Source organism: Lissotriton helveticus, chromosome 8 (assembly GCF_964261635.1).
Source record: "Lissotriton helveticus chromosome 8, aLisHel1.1, whole genome shotgun sequence".
Classification (NCBI taxonomy): domain Eukaryota; kingdom Metazoa; phylum Chordata; class Amphibia; order Caudata; family Salamandridae; genus Lissotriton; species Lissotriton helveticus.
In genome coordinates, this window is record NC_136069.1 from 191,172,825 (window position 1) to 191,195,841 (window position 23,017).

At 44.1% G+C, this 23,017-nt stretch overlaps 1 protein-coding gene across 2 annotated transcripts in view; it reads right to left on the reverse strand.

The window, feature by feature from the left end:
* Window positions 1–22,786, reverse strand: part of CHAF1B (chromatin assembly factor 1 subunit B) — a 322,331-nt gene extending 299,545 nt beyond the window's left edge. Inside the window, exon 1 of one of the 2 annotated variants that reach the window (XM_078656876.1) lies at window positions 22,657–22,786. The gene's annotated coding sequence lies outside the window, so the exon portion shown is untranslated. The remainder of the gene's footprint in view (window positions 1–22,656) is intronic. The other variant, XM_078656877.1, reaches the window with a different exon arrangement.
* Between the last annotated feature and the right edge of the window lie 231 nt (window positions 22,787–23,017).

A 23,017-nucleotide genomic window follows, 5' to 3' on the forward strand; every position in this document is an offset into this window, starting at 1 on the left:
GCTTGCCGCAAGGCCTGATGAACTGGGATCACTGCCTAAAGTATTGAAGGAAGTAAGAAACCTCGGCATGACCATGGACTCCAAGCTGTCGATGAATGCCCAAGTGGATAAACTAGCAAGATCAAGCTTTGCTACTATAAAAACGCTGCGACTAATTTTCCCTCATTTGGGATTTCCACACAAGGTCCAAGCTACCTTGTTCTGTCCAAACTCGATTACGCCAATAGCCTCTACCATGAATCACCTTTAACAACCATGAAAAGACTACAACGGATTCAGAACTCGGCTGCCAGACTACTCTTGCATATCAAAGCGCAAGACCACATCTCCCCTGCCTTGAAAGCCCTGCATTGGTTACCGGTTACCAGAAGATCCACGTTCAAGCTGCTTTGTATCACCCACAAAGCAATACAAGGAATGGGACCGCTCTTCATCAGAAATAAAATCACCAAACACATTCAACAAAGGAACCTCCGCTCTAAAGGAGCATCTCGCCTCAAAATCCCACCATACAAGAAAAAAACCATGGGTGGCACATCCTTCTCTGTTCAAGCAGCCAAACTATGGAACTCTTTACCCCCCAACATAAGGTCCACCGACAACCACCTTATCTTCAGAAAACTACTCAAGATTTGGCTCTGCCGCACATAAGCACCCCACGCAAACAGAAATTTACAGCATATCCCTCTGTATACAAGCGTTTTTTCCACTATAGATATGTACCTATCTTTGTATATTACTTTGTATACACATGTAAAATAATTATGTTGTTGAGAGAAAAAATAATAAATAAATAAAATTCATCTTTGGTCTACACTACATGTACATACTTCCATTGTGCATCTATGTATCTTCCATGTACTTGGATCTATGTGTGTTACTTTTCTCCTGAAAAAGCATATCCAATGCACTACCCTATTTCTCATCCTGTGCCTCTATCAATATCTTTAATCTACATATACTTACCTCCTTTATGTATCTATATACTTTCAATGTAATTATGGATCTATATATTTATCACTTTCTTCTAATTTAGCATTTCCAATGCACTACCCTATTTCTCATCCTATACTTCGCTCAATATATCTTCTAGCCCAACCTTCTGACTCCTCTCAAACTTCTTCTATCACTCTTTCCAATGCACTACCCTATCTCTCATCCTATACATCTATCAATATATCCTCTACATCCACACTCATTTATCCCAAACCCCATACCACTACTAGGATTGCCAAAATAACCCTTTCTAGACTCTCTCCTACTCTACCCCTCCTTGCATCATCTGACACCTCTTTTACTATACCGATCCCCTAAAACAAACCTTTCTAAACTCTTTCCTGAGTTCTCCCCTCCAAAACTCCTTTTTACTCACCCAAAAGCCGCCTCCTATTGCGAAGACCTAAAAAAAATATTTAAAAAAAATAATCTTTCACTCTTATCCCTCCACTAACCTTTTCAATCAAAATTAACAGACTAACATGTTCACTTCTCAAATTACATATTAATCTATACTAATATACTACCCAAATAACTGAATAATATATCCACTACTCACATTACTTCATATTTTTTTTTTATTATACTAATTTTTAACAGTAATCCTTTATGGGTTACTGAGTGGCGTGCTACTCGCCAGAAAAGCGATTCAACATCCATCAGGGGTAACAAGTGCTATATGAATAAAAATCTTTCTTCCCCTTTTATCCCTCCGCTATCCTTCTCACTCCAAGTAACTGACTAATATCCACCACTGAAATTACTTCATATTTCACCATATTAATTCATCACTAATCCTTTGTAGGCTTCCTGAATAGCGTGCATCAACAAGTGCTATATAAATACAAACCTTTGTCCTCTATCTTTCTGCTATCATTCCATATAACTGACCAACCTATCCACCACTTAAAATGTACTTGCATGTTTCGCTATACTAATTCAACACTAATCCTCTATGGGTCCCGGAGTAGCGTGCTACTCGCCGAAAAAGCGCTTCGACACCTCATCAGGGGTAGTAAGCGCTATATAAATGCAGTTACACACTACCCCCCGCCCACACTAAACGCCCCCCCTACTCGAAGACAGTTAAAAAAATGTTTCTCATTGCACAGTTTCTACCCCCAGGTATTGTCAGAGAGGGTTCCAAACACCAAAAACTTACCTACTATAGTATCCTGTGTGATTCTATGAAAATATACATGTTTACAGGCTTTTTAAAGAGCAATATTAATCTACTGGTACAGGCAACAAGCGTGAACATATAAGTTTCACAATCAATAAGGCAGTGTTTACTAGCTTTGTCGAAATAATGATAACGGGGTGACCCAATATGAAGGGGGGGAAACCTGGGCAGATCAATAATAACAGCACCACTGCGCCTTCACAATTAACCACTTGTTAGGATCTTGTATCACTTTATATATCCGTAAAATAGTGCGATGCAACTTGATTGAATATACAAAAGTAAGGAAAAACAAACGTGAGAAGGAAAAGTTTTTTTTTTTTTTTTAGAAGGTCATGTTAATTTAATAGGGAGCTAAATTTCAATCAATTAGAGCAAGGGGCGAACTATGAAGTGCTCAGAGCAGAATAAGTAAGGCAATAGCTGTGCAAAGAACAGTCTTTGTAGAGTATACAATTATCCCCAACCGAACAAGCATTCGGCTGAATCAATTTTATAAGGAAGGGAGACCAAATTCCTCAATTAGATTACAGTCTTGGTCTGTGAAAATAAAGTGCATGTGGCACTCACATGTAGTCGAGATTTTGATTTGTTAGGATCAGTCAAGAGGTAATCATCAGGATAGAATACTTTTTTGAAGACAGAATTTATTTGAACACACATGAACAATCCTGCTGGGACATTAAGCATAAGTGTTTTCTAAAATATGTTGCTTAATACCTATGTGTATGCGCACCCACTAGTATACCCAAGTCAGATTATTAATTTACTCAATGATCTGCTAGGTGTTTGAGCAGTGTACAGAGCAGCTGTCCTTGCCAGTCTATAAGGGAGAGGGAGTGACTTGAGGTGTAAGGCCTGAGAGGCCCAAGACATGTGCACTGTGTGGAAGCAGAGGGGCAGGAGATATCAAATTCCTTCCATCTTACGCTTCCCACCACTTTTTATGCACAGATAATATCTATTGGATGCAGTCTTGGTGAGTAAAGAAGAGGCTGATAATTACATACATGATTGAGGCAGAGGGGGTAGTATTCCACTCTGGAGACTGAGTGGCGCTAAGTGACCCCCAACTGGAACTAGAGTGGTGCATACCTAACATGGACCCAGACTCCGGCTCACATTTAGGGCTATTCACGGCTGTGGTCTGCCCCTGTCACAGCCCCTGTAAACACCTAAGCCCTAAAGCATAACCACAATACCTACTTAATAAGGGTACCTGGATTCCAGGGAGACTATTAGGTGGTTAACTTCAATAATCTTTGGCAAGCAGACAAACTTCTTGAGCCTGCACACTGCCCGATATGGGGAATATCGGGAATAGCTGCACTTCCATTGGGATTTTTATATAAGCAAGCAGGGAAATTGGTTCTTTAGATTCTCATCACACTCATAGGGGCCACGCTTAACTAGTAAACATCCTGAATCAGGGTTGTAACCTTGTGTGACTGTTGCTAAGATATTTCTGCCACTGGCTTGTTTTGAGTCCTGCGACTGACTGGGTGTCTGCGATCCTGTTCAGCATCCCAGGGTAGCTGTGTCCCTGGAGTAGTCCCCAAAAGGTTATACATTGTTGTCCTGGAATATTGCAGGTCTATCCACCAATATTGACCCAAGGTGGATCCAGTTCGTTAAATCCTTCCATATTATTGTCTCCAAGAAAGTTGGGAAATGGGAAATAGTTTCTATCTTGAGAGAGATGTGACATATTTGAACCAGCCATACATCCATGGGCAGGTAGGCCAAAGGGGGGAAGGGGGGGGGGGGGGGGGGGATTATTCACGTTTGTTAAAGTGGAAATGAGTGGCTGTATTTTGGACCTACAGGGGCCTATACATATAATGCAGGGGTTTCAGTGAACACTCCCTGGTTTCCTCTCTGTGCTGTTAGTCAATTTTTATAATAGCAAATGTGGTAGTTCCGAGCCAGGGGGGTGGGGTTGTCTCACAATTGTGATTTCAGGGGACTTTGTCACCCGTGTTCGACCCCCCCAGGTCCTCCTCCTCCGGATGGGCACCAAATTTATGTTGTCTGCCGAGAGATGGGCAACATTGCAGGTCGTTTCTCGATTTTTTTTTTACTCTGCATCACTACATTGGTTTAGTACCCATTTTAACATTTTTAGCCCTTATAGTGATCCCAACCCCTTATCGTTACCTTGGATGAAGTTATGGTTCCCCGGGGCACAGCATATGGGGGCTTTGAGGAGGCTCTCCATCGCCGACCAGGGCAGACTGCTGCAATAGTCTCAGATGGATCCTTAGCACCTTCAGGCAGCACTTTTTGCACTTTGTTCGAGTGAAATTATTTTCTGTCTTGACAGTGATGCAGGAAATAGGGAGGCACTGGAGGCTTTTAAAGCTTTGCTGTTGGGTTCTTAAAGTGAGGACGGTTCCAGTTTCTAGTAGTAAGGAGTCACATGCCCCCAAACGGTTTGATAAAGATTGTTTTAGAACCCTGCATCATTTGAAGGCGGCTCTGAAGCAGTCAGCAAGGGATGGGCAATTGGTTAAATTGCAGGTGGGGTTACAAGCAGGCTCTCTTGGTCTACTGCTGTCATTGCTATCATCTTTAAGATGGGGAACAAAGACAATCCACAATGTTACAGGCCTATATCATAGCTGGATTCAAGAGTTAAGGTCCTGGGGAGGGTGATTGTAAATAGGCTAAGTGATTGGGCAGTATAGAACAATATCCTGAGTGAGGTTCACTATGGTTTTAGAGCTGGGAAATCCACCTCAGACCAATGCCAAAATCTCCATCTAATTATTAATAAATATACAGTGGCTCGGTCTGAATCTATAAACTTAGCCTTCATGGATTTGGCATCCACATTGGACAGGGTGAATCGAGCAAAACTGTGAATCCTGCTTTGCGAGATGGGGATTGATCCTAGTATTGTGACCCTACTGGCTAACCTGCACTCAGAGACCTGAGGTACCAGAATCGATTCCCGATCACGTAGTATTGATAATCGATATGTTAGGATTAGCATGGTGTCACTAAACTCACACTGTAGACATGCATAATTAGTATTTACGGTATTTACTTTCACTTAGCTTCATGCCACGTTACGCTATATGAATACCATACTATGGCCTTCTTTAATATCGTACATGCACAGGCCTTATTCTCCCTTAGCTCTAAAAGCCCTGCTCCTGGGAAAGAAACCAACTGTTGCAGAAACTGCTGTTTCAGCTCGGTAGGCTCGGCAAGGTCGTAGTTAGCCGAGGAAGGGCCGATAAGCACATTCCGGGAGGGGTGCAGGGTGGTTTGTCTCTGAGAAGACAGAAGGGAGTCACCCGTCTGACCTTGCTGCCTGAGCGAAATCAGGAGCTCTTTGTGTGCCTTATATGGGTTTTCCTATTACTGTACTAGCTTGTACCAATTTGTATTTTTCCATGTTAGGCCATGCCGGTGCCAACGCAATTGTATATATGTGATGTGCTGACAATGTGCCAGCAGTCTTCTTGGCGGACCTTTTGGGTTAGGTCGCAAGGAGCTCCTCTGGCAGAGTTTTGTGTTTGTCTAATAAACGCTTGAACCTTCTACACTGCCGACCGACTGCTTATTGGTAATGGTAAGGGGATTTGGTAATGTAATGATTATTGTTGGGAGGGGATCATATAATTTTCGGTACTTCAGTTGGCGACTCCGCCGGGACTCCGCGTTGGGGTCGTCCCTGTGTAGCCACAGGCGACATCGAAAGGGGTCCTCTTGATCGGGAGAGTTGCAGACCAGACGCATAAGAAATTGGGGTTTTGCTCTGCCCTCCCGGTCCGGAGGGCTTCAGCTGCTAGTAACCCCACGCCGGAGTCCTTCGGGTGCAACCCGAGAACCTGCAGCGCTGATACTGGGCAAACGTCGGCAGTGAAGAACGTTCCGGCAAACCTGCGTGCACCAGGTGAGTGTTGTGTCTCGTTATATGTTGAATTGCATATGCAGATTTAAATAGCGGGATTTAAGCATTTGGTGGCCCATGGTCACGGAGGAACTCTGACTTTGCATTAGTTGTCACAGAGAGGATCTGGTCGGAGGTTCGACGGGGGCAGTGTGGAACTGCACGTGCGAACGCTCTGGGTACACTAAAGATAAGGATTATACGCCTAGGGGAACTGCGGTTCCTGCTCGGCCGGACTGTTCTCGGGAAAGCCGATGGTTGAGATTGGGTAGCACCCGGACAAATCTGGAGCGGCGCTGAAACGCGGGCTTAGCCAGAACAGTTCGGGAGGTGAACCATGAATGCTGTCGGATGGCCTGTAGACCGGTCTGTGGTTTAAAACCTGTGTAACTATCTTTAGGCAGTCTGAGGACGAGACTGTTGTTGGACGTGTTTTTGCAGCCTTTTGAATAAATTAGCAGAAGAGTTCTCCACAAGTGGGAGCCGACGGGCTCCACTTTTTGATTGCAATTGCTGGAATTTATATGTTACGTTTTACGTTTGTCTGATGTATAAGGAAAATACGGATGTGAGAATGATGGGTGTCATGGCCATGAGAATGAAAGTACAAGGATAACGTGATATTTAAGTTCGTTGAATTTGTACTAACGGAGAAATTCCTTTTCAGCCAGAAACGAGATAATACGATATGCCGTGCCTTAGCAAATTGTGTTTTGGTTGTGTCCATAGCGACGAGGGGAGGTTAGACGAGAGTCAGCCGAACCCACCAGAAGGGACACCTAGCCACTTTATGTATTGTAAGCATGGTATTGGCCCCCTCATCTTTAACTCTTTGTGGCATAAATACACTAAGGACAATATAGAATTGCAATGGCCAAAAACCGGGTCTTTCGATGAACAAAAACTGGCATATTTACAAGAACGTCTTTTTATTAAACGCAGCCGGCAGTCGATGTTCGACACCCTTAACAAATGGCAGAAAGAAGCGAAGAGACGACGCATTCGATCTGAAAAATTAATGAAGATAGAGCAGGGACAGACTATTACCCAGAAGGCTATCGCATATGATAAAAATAAGGTAGAACAAAATATTGAAATTGCAGACAGGCGGTTTAAACTTCAGGTAGACCAATGTTATGTAGCCAGAGAAGGGGCGGAAGATGAGATTGAGGAATTGTTAAATGCAAGGCCTCCCCCACCATATGCCCCGGAGCGTATATACCCTGCAATACCTGTCCAGCCAGAAGTTAGACCACGGGCATCTGCGCCCGAGGAACGGGGCTCCGTTACCCATGAACAAGATAACGGTGTTTCCTCTCCTCAAGGTGGGGCCTTGGTTACGCTTGTCCCCGAGTCTACACAACTGATCACATCCCCTCAGACGCACTTGAGTCTCCCTATGCCGGAGATATCCTCCCCCCGAGTTTGTATTACACCCAGGGGGTTTGACCCGACCCCGAGGGGAGCTGTAGGGGGCCTAGATAGCAAGCGTTTGTTCACTAGAGCATCTGTAGAATATGGCGAAAAAGAAGCATTAGGAGACCAGGCTATCAAGTGGGTACGGAATGAAGTATATACCCTGATTGACATATGGAGTACTGTGAAGGATTTAGAGCCGGTCATGCAACAACATGTGCTATACGAGATGTCCAATTCGCTCATTGGGTCTTGGGAAATAAACTTTAGGGACGGGACAGCCCCCCAGATCCTGTATACTATCAGAGATTGGGCCCATAAATTTAGCCTAACACCGGAAGAAGTATTTAAGAATGTAGACACTTTGGTACAATATCGCGACAGATTATTCTTGAAAAGTCCACAGTGGACTACGCAACACCCTATGCGGGAAGTACACCCAATCTATCATCCCGAAATCCCCGAACAACGAGATGGTAATCAGGCGATCATACGACAAGGGGTGGCGGCTCGGTTCCAGGAACAGTGGGTTTATACCCCATGGAAAAGAAGTGAAGTACTGGCGTTGAAATCTCAGCTGCCAGATCCCCGAAAGAATCCTACTGCGTACTACAAAGAATTGACCGAAGCAGCTGCATCCGCTGTAATGACTTTAGCCGATGTTGAATTGTTCTTCGGACTACTAGTACCGGTTGATATATGGCGGCAGGTGCACGATTCTAATCATGCTGAATTTGGTGGCACGTGGGAGGAGTTAAGGGGCTGGGACCAGGATCGCAAACCAGGGGACAAACCAAGAGTGGAAATAACTTCTCTTCCAGCGAAAATAATAACTTTTATGCATACTCTGATCCCACCCCGAAAAGTCGATTGGGATAAACTGTCCGCCTGTAGACAAAAGAAGGACGAAAGTGTGTCCGACTTCTTTACCAGGTTCGAAGAGGTTTTTATTGATTTTAGTGGGCAAGATTTGGCCACAGAAGGGGGCACAAGGTTGTTCGTTAACAGGTTCGTTACGAACCTGGCTCCGGAAATTTCAGCACGACTGGAGGCGGCAGAGAGTACCTGGACTACCTCTTCCCCGTCTGTAATCCTCAGCATGGCCCAGTACTACGAGCATAGAGAAAATGAAAATAAGGATAAGGTGGATAAAAAGGTTAAGGATCTGAAGACTCGAGTACTGTTACAGCAAGTGGTTCGAGGGCAAGGAGGAGGTAGAGGTGGTCGGGGCCCAATGACGAGAGGGGCGGGGACAGGAAGGGGTTCAGGAGGAGCCCCGTCAATCGGCATCAACCAGTGTTCCTATTGTAAAGAGGAGGGACACTGGAAGGCTCAGTGTCCATACTTGGCCGCCCAGAACGCAGCGATTCGCGGACGAGGTAGAGGACGAGGGGGCCCCGACCGAGGTGATATGCATAGAGACGAGCACAGAGACGTTCAACAAGACAGGTCAGAAAGGAATCATTTTGATAACCCCCAACGCAGACAATACTACCATGGTGACTATGCCGAAGGGAATGATGATGAATATGCCCCAGCATAGGATAGCCAGGGACAGAGGGGGGGCCATGTGTCAATTCCGGTCAATCAGAGGGGACCCTACATCAGAGGGGAAGTGTTGGGGACATCTGAAAATTTTCTAATTGACACAGGAGCAATGAACAGTTCCGTTGCTCGATCATTGGTTCCAGGGGCAGCTCTGTCCGGGCAAAACAATGTTTCGGTGGGTTTTTCCGGAGTCCCCGTTGTAAGCCCCATCTCTAAACCTATCCCCTTTACGATTGGTCCAGCCACTATGGACACTCCTTTCTTATTGACATCGAATTGTGGAGAGAATCTGTTGGGATTGGATATGCTGAAAAGATTGAATGCTACTATACATTGTTCTGCGGATGGGGTCTATTTAACTATACGTCCCTCTGTAACACCTGTTAAACAATGTTTTACGAAAAATGAACGACTCCCACCGGAGTTCGATGGCGTCCCAACCTCCCTTTGGGCGATAGGGGACGCAGATGTGGGTGAACTGGACATACCCCCAGTTCACATCACGTTGAAGCAAGGCGCTAAACTACCACGCATCCCACAGTACAAAATAGCACCGGCGGGGGAACGGGCTTTATTGCACATCATCCAGGAACTGATTGACAAAGGGGTTGTAGAAGAAACAAACGCCAATATTTGCAATAGCCCGATCCTCCCGATTTTGAAGAGGAACCATGACCAAGGGGAGATGGGTGCTGCCTATCGTTTTGTGATTGATTTGCGAGCCGTTAACAAAATTGTGGTGCCACAGTATCCTGTGGTGACCGATATCACTACCATTCTCACCATGATCCCTCCGACTGCACAGTACTTTTCGGTCATTGACCTGAAAAATGCTTTCTTCAGCATTCCTATCCACCCTGATAGCAGGCAGATCTTCGGATTTTCAATATCCGGACGCAGTTTCCGCTTCTGTCGCGCTCCTCAAGGCTACACTGAAAGTCCGAGTATATATAGCCAGGCTCTGAAGGCTCTGTTGGATGACTTAGAATTGCCGGATGGCAATGTCCTCTTGCAATATGTAGATGACTTACTCATTGCATCTGACACAGAGGATGGATGTAAAAAAGCTACGGTTAAATTGTTGCACCATTTGGCTGTCAAGGGGAACAAGGTATCCTTATCTAAATTTCAGTATTGTCGAAAGGAGGTGACCTACTTAGGTCATCTCTTATCGAAGGAGGGTAGACGACTAACACCTGAACGTATTGCTACCATTTCTAACATGTCTGTACCTTGCACGCAGCGTGAAGTCCGCGCTTTTCTTGGCATCACATCTTACTGTCGCCAATGGATACCTAATTTTTCACTTCTGGCTAAACCTTTGTTGCATTTGACTACCAAAGATGTGCATGAACCCCTACCCTGGACGGATGAATGTCAGCTCTCTTTTGACTCTCTAAAAACTGCTTTATGCTCTGCCCCTGTTCTGGGTACTCCAGATTATCGTAAACCTTTTGTACTGTATGTACACGAGGTCGACGGTTGTTCATTATCTGTTTTAACGCAGGCCTTTGGAGGTAAGCAAAGACCGTGCGCCTATTTATCAGCAACATTGGATAATGTTGCAAGAGCACTTCCTAGCTGTCTGAGGGCTACGGCTGCAGTAGCAGTGGCCATCCGACAATCAGAAGGACTCGTTTTAAATTCCAATTTGACTGTAATGGTGCCGCATGCAGTAGACACCTTGCTAAATAAAACAAAAACGCAGCATCTTACGAGTGCACGCCTTACTGGGTATGAGCTGACCTTATTTGCACCACATATTACGATTACTCGATGTGCAACACTGAACCCAGCCACATTGTTACCACTCCATACGAGTGAACAGGACACTAATTTACACGATTGCATATATCGCACAGAGGAAGAGACCAAGGGTAGAATTGACCTCACAGACACACCCTTAGATCAACCCCAGGGAGAGCTATATGTGGATGGTTCCTGTTTCAAACTAACAGATGGCACAACGACAGCTGCATATGCGATCACGACCCTGAAAACAGTTGTTGAAACACTTAGACTACCCCACCGATCAGCCCAAGCCGCTGAACTTATGGCCTTGTTACGAGCCTGTGAGCTGAGTGAGGGACTAGAGGTCAACATTTACACGGACAGCCAATACGCCTTTGGCGTAGCCCATAGTTTTGGGCGGCTGTGGAAAGAAAGGGGCTTCCTTACTTCACACGGTCAGAGAATACAGAATGGGCAGCTGGTTTTGAGGTTGTTGGATGCTCTCATTCTCCCTAAGAAAGTGGCTATTATCAAATGCAGTGCTCACAAAGTGATTGTGGATGAGGTAGGAGAAGGCAATGCTTTTGCAGACCAGGTGGCCAAGCAGACAGCACAGTCGCTGATGTCACCCATGTACGTCCATTCCTCTACTAGATGGGTGGGGGGAGACTGTGGATTATTTGATAATACTATGGAAAGTGTGAGAATACTACAGAAGGAAGCCACCTCAGCGGAACTAGAGAAATGGGAACAAGAGATAGGGAGATTGGATGAAAATAATTGTTGGATCGACTTGACTGAAAAGCAAAGATGGCTACTGCCCAATGCATTAGTACAGGCTGTGGTAACAATGGCACACGGACCAGCACACATAGGAGCAAAAGGTATCTGTGGGATCTTAGATCCAGTTTGGAATAATCCGAATATCCAACGGACGGCTGTCCGTTTGGTCCAATATTGCATGGTCTGCTTGCAGCATAATCCAGGAAAAGGAGAAACTGTTTTGGCAGGGAATTTCGCACCACCTGCATTGCCTTTTGAAGTGCTCCAAATGGATTATATTCATATGGACCGCGTCAATAATCTCAAATATGTACTGGTTATAGTCTGTGCATTTAGCAAATGGGTTGAGGCATACCCTACTAAGGAGAACACAGCCTTGGCAACTGCAAAAGCTCTCCTGAAAGAGTTTGTGCCTCGCTTCGGATTGCCTCGCTTGATCTGGTCGGACAACGGGCAACATTTCCATGGGGCCCTTGTGCGGCATATCTGCGAGGGCTTACACATACAACAAAAATTCCATGCTGCCCGACACCCCCAATCAGCAGGGCTCGTGGAGAAGTACAATGGCATTCTAAAATTGAAAATGGCAAAAATAAAGGAGAGTACGGGGTTGAACTGGCCTGACACTTTACCTCTAGCCCTTATGTCTTTACGTGTCACCCCGCACTCACGTTCGGGTCTCTCTCCATATGAGATACTGTTTGGGAGACCTGCTAACGTGTGGGGGGTACCTCGACCTCGTTCTTTTGCAGATATTGAATATCCTATGTTGATTGATTACCTGTATGCTTTGACTAAAGACCTTCGTTCTGTTCATCAGCAGGTAGCTTCTGTACTGCAGCCACTGCCAGAGGGCCCCGGTCATCGTTTACAGCCCGGCCAGTGGGTCCTGGTCAAAAAGTTCGAGCGGGACACCAGCTTGGCTCCTAGATGGTCTGAGCCACGGCAGATTTTGTTGGCCACCCGGACGGCGGTTAAAGTGGATGGCCGCAAACATTGGATACATGTTTCGCATCTGAAACGGCTACCACTTCCACTCCCTGGTGAGCGGTCACGTCCAGGGGAAATTCTAACACAGGAAACTGAAAGAGCTGATGCATTTGTGCCCTTTTCTGACGCCTGCGAGATTGAGCGGAGGCTACAGGAAGGATCGGCGAGATCAGATGACTTGGTCTCCACTGAAGTTGCAAGTGAGCGTGCAATAGCGTTGAATTCTGTTTCAAGTACCCCAGACGACCAAACATCACCAGTACGGAAAGCCCCGGGTGTGCTCTTTTCTGACCCTGAAGTGTTGGGTCGTGAGCGATACAATCTTCGGCCCAGAAGGCCGACACACGGCGCCTCAGACCACATTGTCAGGAGATAGGGAAGGACTTCATTGCATAAGATAGGGTTTGCTAGACTACCGGTCTGAGCGCTGAGCAAGACACTGGACTGAACTCGTTGAGAGCTGGAACTTTTCAATCATTGTGCTCTGTTCAGAAAGAAGATCCTGTTCAAACGGATATGGCTTCTATCTTGGAATAGGGATACGAGTCTGCCTGTGAGACTCTGACGGACGCAGGAACGAAGAAACCCTCTGGCAGGTCGGACTGCTAGGCCTATTTCTGGACTTTTAGCTAGCAATGTACCCTTTTGGTCGTGTAATCCTAGAAGAAGAGTTTCCTATCGCGCCTAGACGCATACCTTTTTATGAGCCAATGTTTTCCACATGGACCACGAAGGTCAAAATAGCTTTTGTTGTAACTATAACTGTTATAGTAGCTGTGTTCATGAGTCTGTTTGTATACCTAGAACATAAATACCCCTTACAAAGGTTTTTGCCCACTACTGCCGCACCTCCCGAACATTTCCTGTTTACCCTAGCGCCCCACAAAGAAAGGCATCGCCAAAAATATGCTAAAAATGTATTCATAGAAATGTTGCATCAGACGCACAATGTTACTAACGCCACGGATTGTTGGGTTTGTGGACTCCTGCCTACTGTAGTGCGCAATCATGATCTATTTCTCTCCCGCCCTCTGTCTTATCTAGGTAGTTGTGAAGCATGGTACAAACTGTTTCTGGCGATATACCGGCATGGGAGTGAGCATTTCAGGGATCTAGATGTCAATGAGCATAATATTATTCTTGATTATGTTCGAACACACTATGCTTATAATAGAACAGGACATGGGGATAAGGTGATAATTGACCCACAAGGTTGTATACAGCTGTACTTAGCGGCAATGAACAAAACTTGGTTACAAGATGAACTGTATGATTTTAAAGACTTTAATGCCACTCAATACTTTCAGATTTTCATCGAACGAAATGTTACCAGAGACCGCACTGTCCCCATCCCTATTTTGAATGTTTCTGCAGGATTTTGTGTGCAAGGGATAGGTAAGGTACAAATGGGGAATAGCATCTGCAATTATACCTATCGACTGCGAAAACGTATTAGCCCTCCTTTGATTACTCCCCACAATGTGTACTTCGTGTGTGGGGAACATGCATACACTTGGCTACCACGAAACTGGGGGGGACGCTGTTATCTGTCCTTTCTGTTTCCCCCTGTTTATGTGGCTCCCTCCAACTATCATAAAACGCATCAGTTATACCCGATGCGGTCGTATCATGGGAATACAGCCGCTCCAATCACAAGCACGCCGATAGCAAGCTTCACCGAGGTGACCTCGAGCCATTCCCGTAGTACGCTCTTACACAGAGCACGTAGACAGCTCGATATGACTGAAGTTGATCAGACAGATACTTCATTGCAGCAATTTACGGATTTCAGCAAGGGTCTAGTACCCTTTTGGGGGCCTATTTTCAATAGTAGGGAAATTAGGAGACTGTCTAGAATAGTGGAGAATGTCATTAATATCACTACTGATATTTTAACAAACCTAACGGTGGAAATTCAGGCTACTCGCCTTGTAGCGCTTCAAAATCGAATGGTTCTAGACGTTATCTTAGCTGATCGGGGTGGGGCATGCCGCGTCATCGGCAGTTCTTGTTGTGTATATATTCCTGACTCCGCCCCCTCCGTCCATCTAGCCATCCAGAAACTGCATCGCATTGCCTCCGAAATGCATGTTGACAATGGGTCTTGGTCATTGTCAGGTTGGTTTTGGGGACTTCTGGCCACATGGGGATGGAAGATAATGTTAATTTTAGGAGGAGCTGCTGCCATCATTTTTACGTGCTGTGTCTTGATGCACTGTGGTCCAGCCTGCTGTTCTTACTGTGCTTCCCGTATCACCACTCTGTGTGTCCCATCCCCTATCGCTGTTAAAGCCCAAATGCTGCAGAAAGAGGTACACGATATGATGGTCATCGATGAAGAAATATTCGAGGAGTAGATGTCTGTTGTCATTTAGCGCCACCACGCTAAAAGGAGGGTTTGAGGTACCAGAATCGATTCCCGATCACGTAGTATTGATAATCGATATGTTAGGATTAGCATGGTGTCACTAAACTCACACTGTAGACATGCATAATTAGTATTTACGGTATTTACTTTCACTTAGCTTCATGCCACGTTACGCTATATGAATACCATACTATGGCCTTCTTTAATATCGTACATGCACAGGCCTTATTCTCCCTTAGCTCTAAAAGCCCTGCTCCTGGGAAAGAAACCAACTGTTGCAGAAACTGCTGTTTCAGCTCGGTAGGCTCGGCAAGGTCGTAGTTAGCCGAGGAAGGGCCGATAAGCACATTCCGGGAGGGGTGCAGGGTGGTTTGTCTCTGAGAAGACAGAAGGGAGTCACCCGTCTGACCTTGCTGCCTGAGCGAAATCAGGAGCTCTTTGTGTGCCTTATATGGGTTTTCCTATTACTGTACTAGCTTGTACCAATTTGTATTTTTCCATGTTAGGCCATGCCGGTGCCAACGCAATTGTATATATGTGATGTGCTGACAATGTGCCAGCCGTCTTCTTGGCGGACCTTTTGGGTTAGGTCGCAAGTAACTCCTCTGGCAGAGTTTTGTGTTTGTCTAATAAACGCTTGAACCTTCTACACTGCCGACCGACTGCTTATTGGTAATGGTAAGGGGATTTGGTAATGTAATGATTATTGTTGGGAGGGGATCATATAATTTTCGGTACTTCAGACCCATGCCTCTGTTTGCTTTTCTCTGGACGCCGCATGTACTCGCTCATTCCGGACCTGCTTGGGTGTGCTTCAAGGGTGTATTCTGGCTCCCTTTTTATTTACTCTGTATGTAAATGAGCCTCGAGTCTGTGCTGTTATAAGCTGTGGCGGATTGCCCAAAGGCTGGTGACAGATTTCTTCCGGTGGTGTTATACCCAGACAATGCAGTTCTTATGTCATGGACCGGTCAGGGGTTGGACTTACTTCAGGAAAGTTGCGTATCATGGGAATCTCGATTTGGCTGAACATTTTTAAAATAATACATGATGGTAGTAGGCCCTAAATCAACTAGGAACAAGATCTTCAAGGTGGCTAATTCTACCCATGGCAAAGTGAAGGCGTTCCCCTTTTTGGGGGGTTTTGTTGATGCAGATAACTGTTGGAAACCTTTGGTGGAGACGAAGAGAGCTGAGTTTTTAAAAATTATGTGGGCAGTTTTAAGCTTTGCACAGAGGGTTGCCTGTAGAGTGCCAAGGGATCTGTTAGAAATGTACCAGGCCGGGTGTATTTCCCAGTTACGATATGGTAATGAGGTCAGGGGGTACGCTAAGCTGGGTCGAATACAAGCGGTCGAAAATAGTTCTCCTCGCAAAATAGTTCTCTTAGCAAAATGGTTCAAGTCCCACACTCTACTCCAGCATTGTCTGTTCAGGCAGAGCTTGGGCTGGACTAAGTGTTGGATTTTTTTGTCCTGGAATCCATTCCTGTGTTGGGTGAAGATTTGGGGCATGGCGGAATGGTCTTTAAACAGATTGCTTTTAGCAGACTGCCTGGCCCTTTATCTGGCACATAGGATATCCTGGTTAGCCCATCTTAAAGCTGCTTTCATCCATGTAGCTAGACCAGATATTTTTGATGACCCCACCTCTCTTTCGGAGCAGGATGTGGGGGGGTTGTTAAAAAGAGGTTCTTGGAACACATCTGGGGAGAGAGCACCTAGAGCTTCTGAAAAAAATCAGTTTGAGGTCATATGTTTACTAACAGCATGACAGGTTTCTGCTGACCAGATTTAGGTTCAATCAATTGCCTCCCCTTTTGGCTTCCCCTTCTGGGTGGGTACGGCCTGAGGGAAGGATATCCTGCTGCTGCAACATGTCTCCAGAGGATTTGTTGCACTTGACAATGTTTTGTTCTTATTATAGTTGGCAAAGGAAGCAATTTTTAATTCCTTGCCTGAAATCTTTGAATTTTAATCAAGTCAGGCCAGCTTTGTTGCATCTCCAGATGCTTCCAACTGATCATATTACTTTTATAGTTTTGTACTTTTTATGAGCAGCCTCGGCGTCCAGATGAACAAGACCTGATTGATCGCCCCTTTTTATTTTTGGCGAAATTTACACTGACTATGAATTAGTCAAATGAAGTTCTTGTTTTGTATACTTTTAAATTGATTTTATCAGCCGAACCAAGATTTTATTGACTGACTAGATCTCAACCGTAGAAAGTACTAATAGAATCCATGTTTGCTATGACGATGTCAATTTTACATTTGCAACAACTTTTTTTTGTCTTTTTAATGTGTGTGTATATATATATATATATATATATATATATATATATATATATATATATATATATATATATATATATATATTCAAACTATTCACTCGGAATTGAGGCCGCTCACCACTCGCAGGTCGGTTTTCAAAACCTTTATTAAAGAAACATGCAGCTTGCAAGTCCTGTGTTGTTGTCCTTTGGCCTTACGCGTTTCGAAGCCTTGTCGCTTCTCATCAGAGGCCGCATCACATGAGTCCAAATCATTGCGGTTACATCTCCCCGTGCTTTATTCTAATTGTAATTGGCCCCAGCTGTGCCTCAATGTCAATTGCAGTGTTCGCTGGGAGATGTAGTCCTTTTGCATATTTGCTACCCTCCAATGGGTCCGATTCATGTGTGCTGATTCAGGATCAATTTTCGCCCTCCAGTTTGCTCCAGGGTTGCAAACGACATGTTCAATTCTGTTGCCTGCCGTGCCATTGCAAAGGAGCTCGCTCTCTCCTCTGCGGTCCTTTTACCCTCTAGGCAGTGCGATCCCTCCACGGCCGGAGCCGCCGTGTTAACATTCAAACTATTCACTCGGAATTGAGGCCGCTCAACACTCGCAGGTCGGTTTTCAAAACCTTTATTAAAGAAACATGCAGCTTGCGGCCGAAAAAAAGCACAAAATAAACAACGCTGCACTAAATAAGTGGAGTCAGATCCGTTATTTCTTCCACTAAGCAAGAAGAAAGGAAGTATCGGAAATATATCGCTGGACAATAGTGGTACGACTTGAATATTATCAATTTTGATTTTGCGCCCACTGGGGCTGGACTTAGCAGGATGTTTTCAGTCAACTGTGCTGACATTAACTTTTATTGATTGCCCACTGGGGCTGGACCGAGGAAAGTGATCTCAGTTAATGACTTTGATGTTTAGCTCTGGGGAATCTGCTATTTTTGATACCCAACCTTAACAAAATGAGGTGATTAGGTCTGAGTCATTCTCGAGATTTTTGTGATGCCCACTGGGGCTGCAAATGATAATTAGTACTTCCGTTGGCTAAAAGTGGTTTTACAAAACTGTAACACTCCTTCAGACGAAATTTGAATAGGTCATGCTTTATTGAGTGTCATGATTTATTATGCGCGACCACCACAGGTCGTTCTGTTGGCTAAATGTGGTTTAACAAAACTGGTAGTCTAACAGATGAAATTTGAATACGTCATTCTTTATTGACTGTCATGATTTATTATGCGCGATCACACTGAAAGTTGAAATTTTCGCAACCGCGTGCGTTTTGACTTTTATTTTATTCCATGCATCGTACTGTGTTCTGCAGCATTTATTTATTTTTCTGGTTGCCAAAACAATGTAACTGTGCAATGCAGCTCCACAATGTTTAACTTCAGAGAGGCTGTTCTCCATGTCTATGTGTATGCCTCAATACCATGTGACTTGTATTTAAGAATACCTTCACAACACACTCGTGAAAAAGAAGGCTAGCACTTCGAAACGCGTCGAGTGGAGCGAACTTGAAATAAATACGCTTCCCTGAAACTTGTGGCCTGGACAGTCCTTTCTTGTACCCGTCAAAAGGCGAAGCTTTGGAATATTTATATTTTATTTTTTTACAACAGAATACAGTGACAATTCTTATTAATGTCTCATTAATAGTGCTGTTATTTTATTCAAGAAATATTTGGCTGAAATAATTAAAGAATTATAGTTTTATTGTAAAACTACATTACAGTAATAGGAGCGCTTAGCGGACCCATGAGTGGGGGTTTTGCACAAACTATTAATTTAGCACTATACACGGACACTTTTTTAAACAGATGACTAATATTGTACTTTTCTGATCTATATCCATGCCCCTTGCATCCATGTCATTACCTTTGTATTGTGCACTGACACTTCTTGGAAATAGATGACATATTCCACTGTACTTTTATGATCTATGTTTTATTTAGATCTAATAAAGTGAGTAATTGAATGGAGTAGATCGGTCTTTGAAGGACTGTCACCAACATCAACCTCCTTGCCCTGCTCAAGTAATCTGCAATCCAGAAAAGTGAAGCCCTATCGTAAAACTTTGACCGGTGTGACCCACTAACCTTACTCAACTTTCACTCCAGGGTGATCAGCCTGAAATCATTCATAGGGGTTTGTCTACTGGAAACAGTGTTTGGCCCTTTTGCCTTAAAACTTTACAAATCCATCTTTGGTTCAACTGTGGTTTCTGCTTAATAAATGTTATTCATTTTTCTAAATTGTTTTTTAGAATGGTGTGTTTTTCATTGTAATTTTGTTTGGTAGTGGTTCACCTCACCACAGACTTCTCTATGAAACGGGTAGCAGTTTGTTCTATAGCCTTAAAACCATGTTCTGACATAACCAGATTGTGTCAAGTCAGTACAGTCCCAAAAATGAATAACCCAAATGTTTGAATGGAAAAAAATGGAAAAAGCATTATTCTGATTAATATCAATATGCTGATTAATAATAGCTCGTCTATAAAGTACTTGCTGATACATCACTTTAGTTTTGATAGAAAAAAGAAAATGGTTGGATTTTACTGCGGACTTGTCCCTGTTTGGCTAACTTTACACATGTATCAGAAATTGATTGTTTTACATCAATGATTGCTGTAAAACACCAATTAAGTAATTTCTGTAGAAATGTGGTGAATTCTTCTGTTGGTAAGGCCTCAACACATAATAGCAACTGGGAAGCTAGTTTCTGTATTATTTCAATTAATAAAAACTGGTACAGTGTACAGCACAATAAAACATAATATCCTAAATTAGTTACAAAGTAAATGTGTTAGCATAAAGTTTGCATAAAAGTAAATCATTTAAAAACATGACAAGTTAAAACTAGATACAACGGTCATTTAAGTATTGAATTTGAAGGGATGGGTGATCGACATTATGTCACCCTAGTTTCTAAGTGCTTCATTGCGTTGTGTACAATGTCTACGAACCACGTCCATTCGTCTGCTGGTTTGAACACAATAACTTAAGACCTCTTGGCAGGATGAGAAGCCGTGATGTAAAAACATCAAAATAGAGTGTGGTGTGGGGTTAGGAATTATGGGCACCAGCATAGATGATGTAGCATGGTTTCTCTCCGATAGTTACAGAACCTACAAGGAATTAACCCGGGACTATTCAGCTAGTGGTACCGATATTTGAATATTGATATGAACGTTAGTCAGGCAAGCAGTATTAGAGGTCTATAATGTCTGTTTAACGCCAGTTTTAGTTAAGGCTGAATTTTTGGTTATGCATATGATATTGTCATGTAGGAAACTAAAGAATTACAGATTTTTTCCAAGCAGATTGTTTTACAATCAACATGGCTGTAAAACACCAATTAAGTCATTTCTAAAGAAATTTGGTGAATGTTGCTTTTGGTGGGGCCTTAACACAACAGCAACTGGAGTCACCACTTAATTTGCCATGACAAATACTCAGAACTTAACATTTGCACATGCAGTATCACTCAAGACATAGTCCTTATTCATTTTAGGAGTCCGAGCCACTCAAGACTCTTTACAATCTCAATCTTGTGGTCTGGGCAATCCTACAAATTGTATCAAGATATAGAAAAGGTTCTAATACTCCATCAATTACTGGTATACCCCTATGTACGTATATAACAGTGCTTGATCTGTTACATATTGTTCCACAAAGAGCAGATTTGGAATGTATGTATAATGCTATGGTCTCGTGAAACAATTTATCTGTGGGCCAAAATACCAACTGACACAAAATAAACAATATATATGTACCCTTTCTTTTCAGTACCCTGCTATTCACAGAGAATCCGTTACATCCCTTGAGTGTGCCTTGCTATATCTAGGCTACTTTATATCCCTCTTTAGGTCGGAGCTGAAAATACAGCTGCCGGCAGTACCTACCGATTACAATATACAGATAGTTGTTGAATGGGGCTGACCAAAAGTCCACTATGTAATAACACTTGGCTCTTTAAGCCATTAACTTGAGGCAGTGCCAATCGCATCTAAAGTCAGCTTAGATGATTACTTATCTGACAATGTCTACTGTTCAGTTTTCCCCCCTGCAGTGCAAGGGGACTACTTTGCATCTAAAAGTACTCAATCATCACTTAGTCATACTCAAATCTTTATCTAATACACACACACATATATGCATCTAATACACACATATATTTCTAATACACACACATATATATGGCCATTTTTCGTTTTTTAATACAGCAGGCTATTAAAAAATGCTTTTGAGATAAATCCAGTGCGAGCTTGACACCTCCCCCCCCCAAGAGTTCAATACCATACTAACACAACTATCAAAACCAGACAATGACCACAAAGATAACACCACAACCACCACCAATAGCAGTGCTAATAATAATAGCAATAACATCACCTCTATCAAGTATAGTCACAGTCAATAGCTCCATCTTTGAACTGCTGGGGAATAAAAACGTATGTTCTACATGCCTGTGTTGTCCCATTAAACCCCAAGCTACTAGCTTACCCAAAGCTTATTTTAAAACCTGTGGGATCTCACTATAATGACAACAGTGTGAAGCCGAGGAAAGAAACGTAGGCTTGCAGACAACAAATTTCCTTGTACATAAATACAGCTAACAGAAGACGCATCTTTTTTTCTTTGTAGTAACCGTAGAACAAAACCGAAAGTGTATTTTTATTTTCCTCGGGAGATCCATCCTATTTCCGACTACTTGCTTACAGGATCGCAGTTATGAAGTGACAGGTTGCTATCCAATTGTGATCATGCAACGGAGAACTCTAGTGATCACACTGGCATAAATCTGCTAAACATTAGTCAACGACGTCCCAGTTGCACAACCATCATTCCTATACTTATACTATGCCAGACAAGAAAAGTGACAGGCGGGTGGACAAAACGACAAGAATCGGTGGCCTTCATGATGTGTACGCAGGCATGCTAGGGGGGCTGTGGGCTACACAAGTTCATGAGGGGATTTTTGCTGAATGGGGCAGTCACGATGAAGTACCAGTGAACGGAGTTTGGTATCCTGCGCCCTTCCGGGGGTTTCCAGTACAGGCGATTATAGCATTGAGGATCATGCAGTCTTAGAGCCGGTGGCATCCTCCATAAGGAAACAACTTAGTTGGGGAGAAAATGTTTTCAGAATTGGGAAACTTCAGGGATCTTTTACAAGAATTAGATTTCAAACCGGGGGTTCAACTTTTATAGCGATGTTTCCCTCAGCTAGCAGTAGAGTGTATCACATCACAGAATCTTGGTGGTGGGTCATCAACTCCCTGTTGTACGCCGGAAACACTGCTGTGGCCGGCTGACCCTGCAGTGGTCGGGGGTCAGATGGATCATCACTTAAATTATTTGCTTCATCAGCCCCGTGCAGCCGGTACCCGAGATTCCCCACGGGGGCGCTGGATGCCTATCTGGAGCGACAGCGATGGGTTCACCACTTACCTGCCGGAGAAGGTAGGTCTCCTGCTGGGCGGTGGAGGCTGGGGCGCTGAGTGCAGAGTTTGACTGCTCACAGTTTTCCCGCGCGCGCTGTCCGAGTCACTCTTCCCTCACCATAGAGTCGGGAGCGGGCAGAGAGGAGAGAGCGCCGCTCCCACAGCGCCCCTGCCGGCATGGCCTTGGACGTGACAGCGGCGCTCTGTGGCTTACTTCCAGCTCGGTGAGGTATAAAGCGGCTTGCGGTGTTTCTTGGTCTCAGCAAGTCTGTAAGCAACACGATGATTGTCTCGCCAACTCTAGTAACCACAGTTTGATACAGTTATCACAGCTCTTTCCACATACCAATTAGAAAGACCCAAGCGTC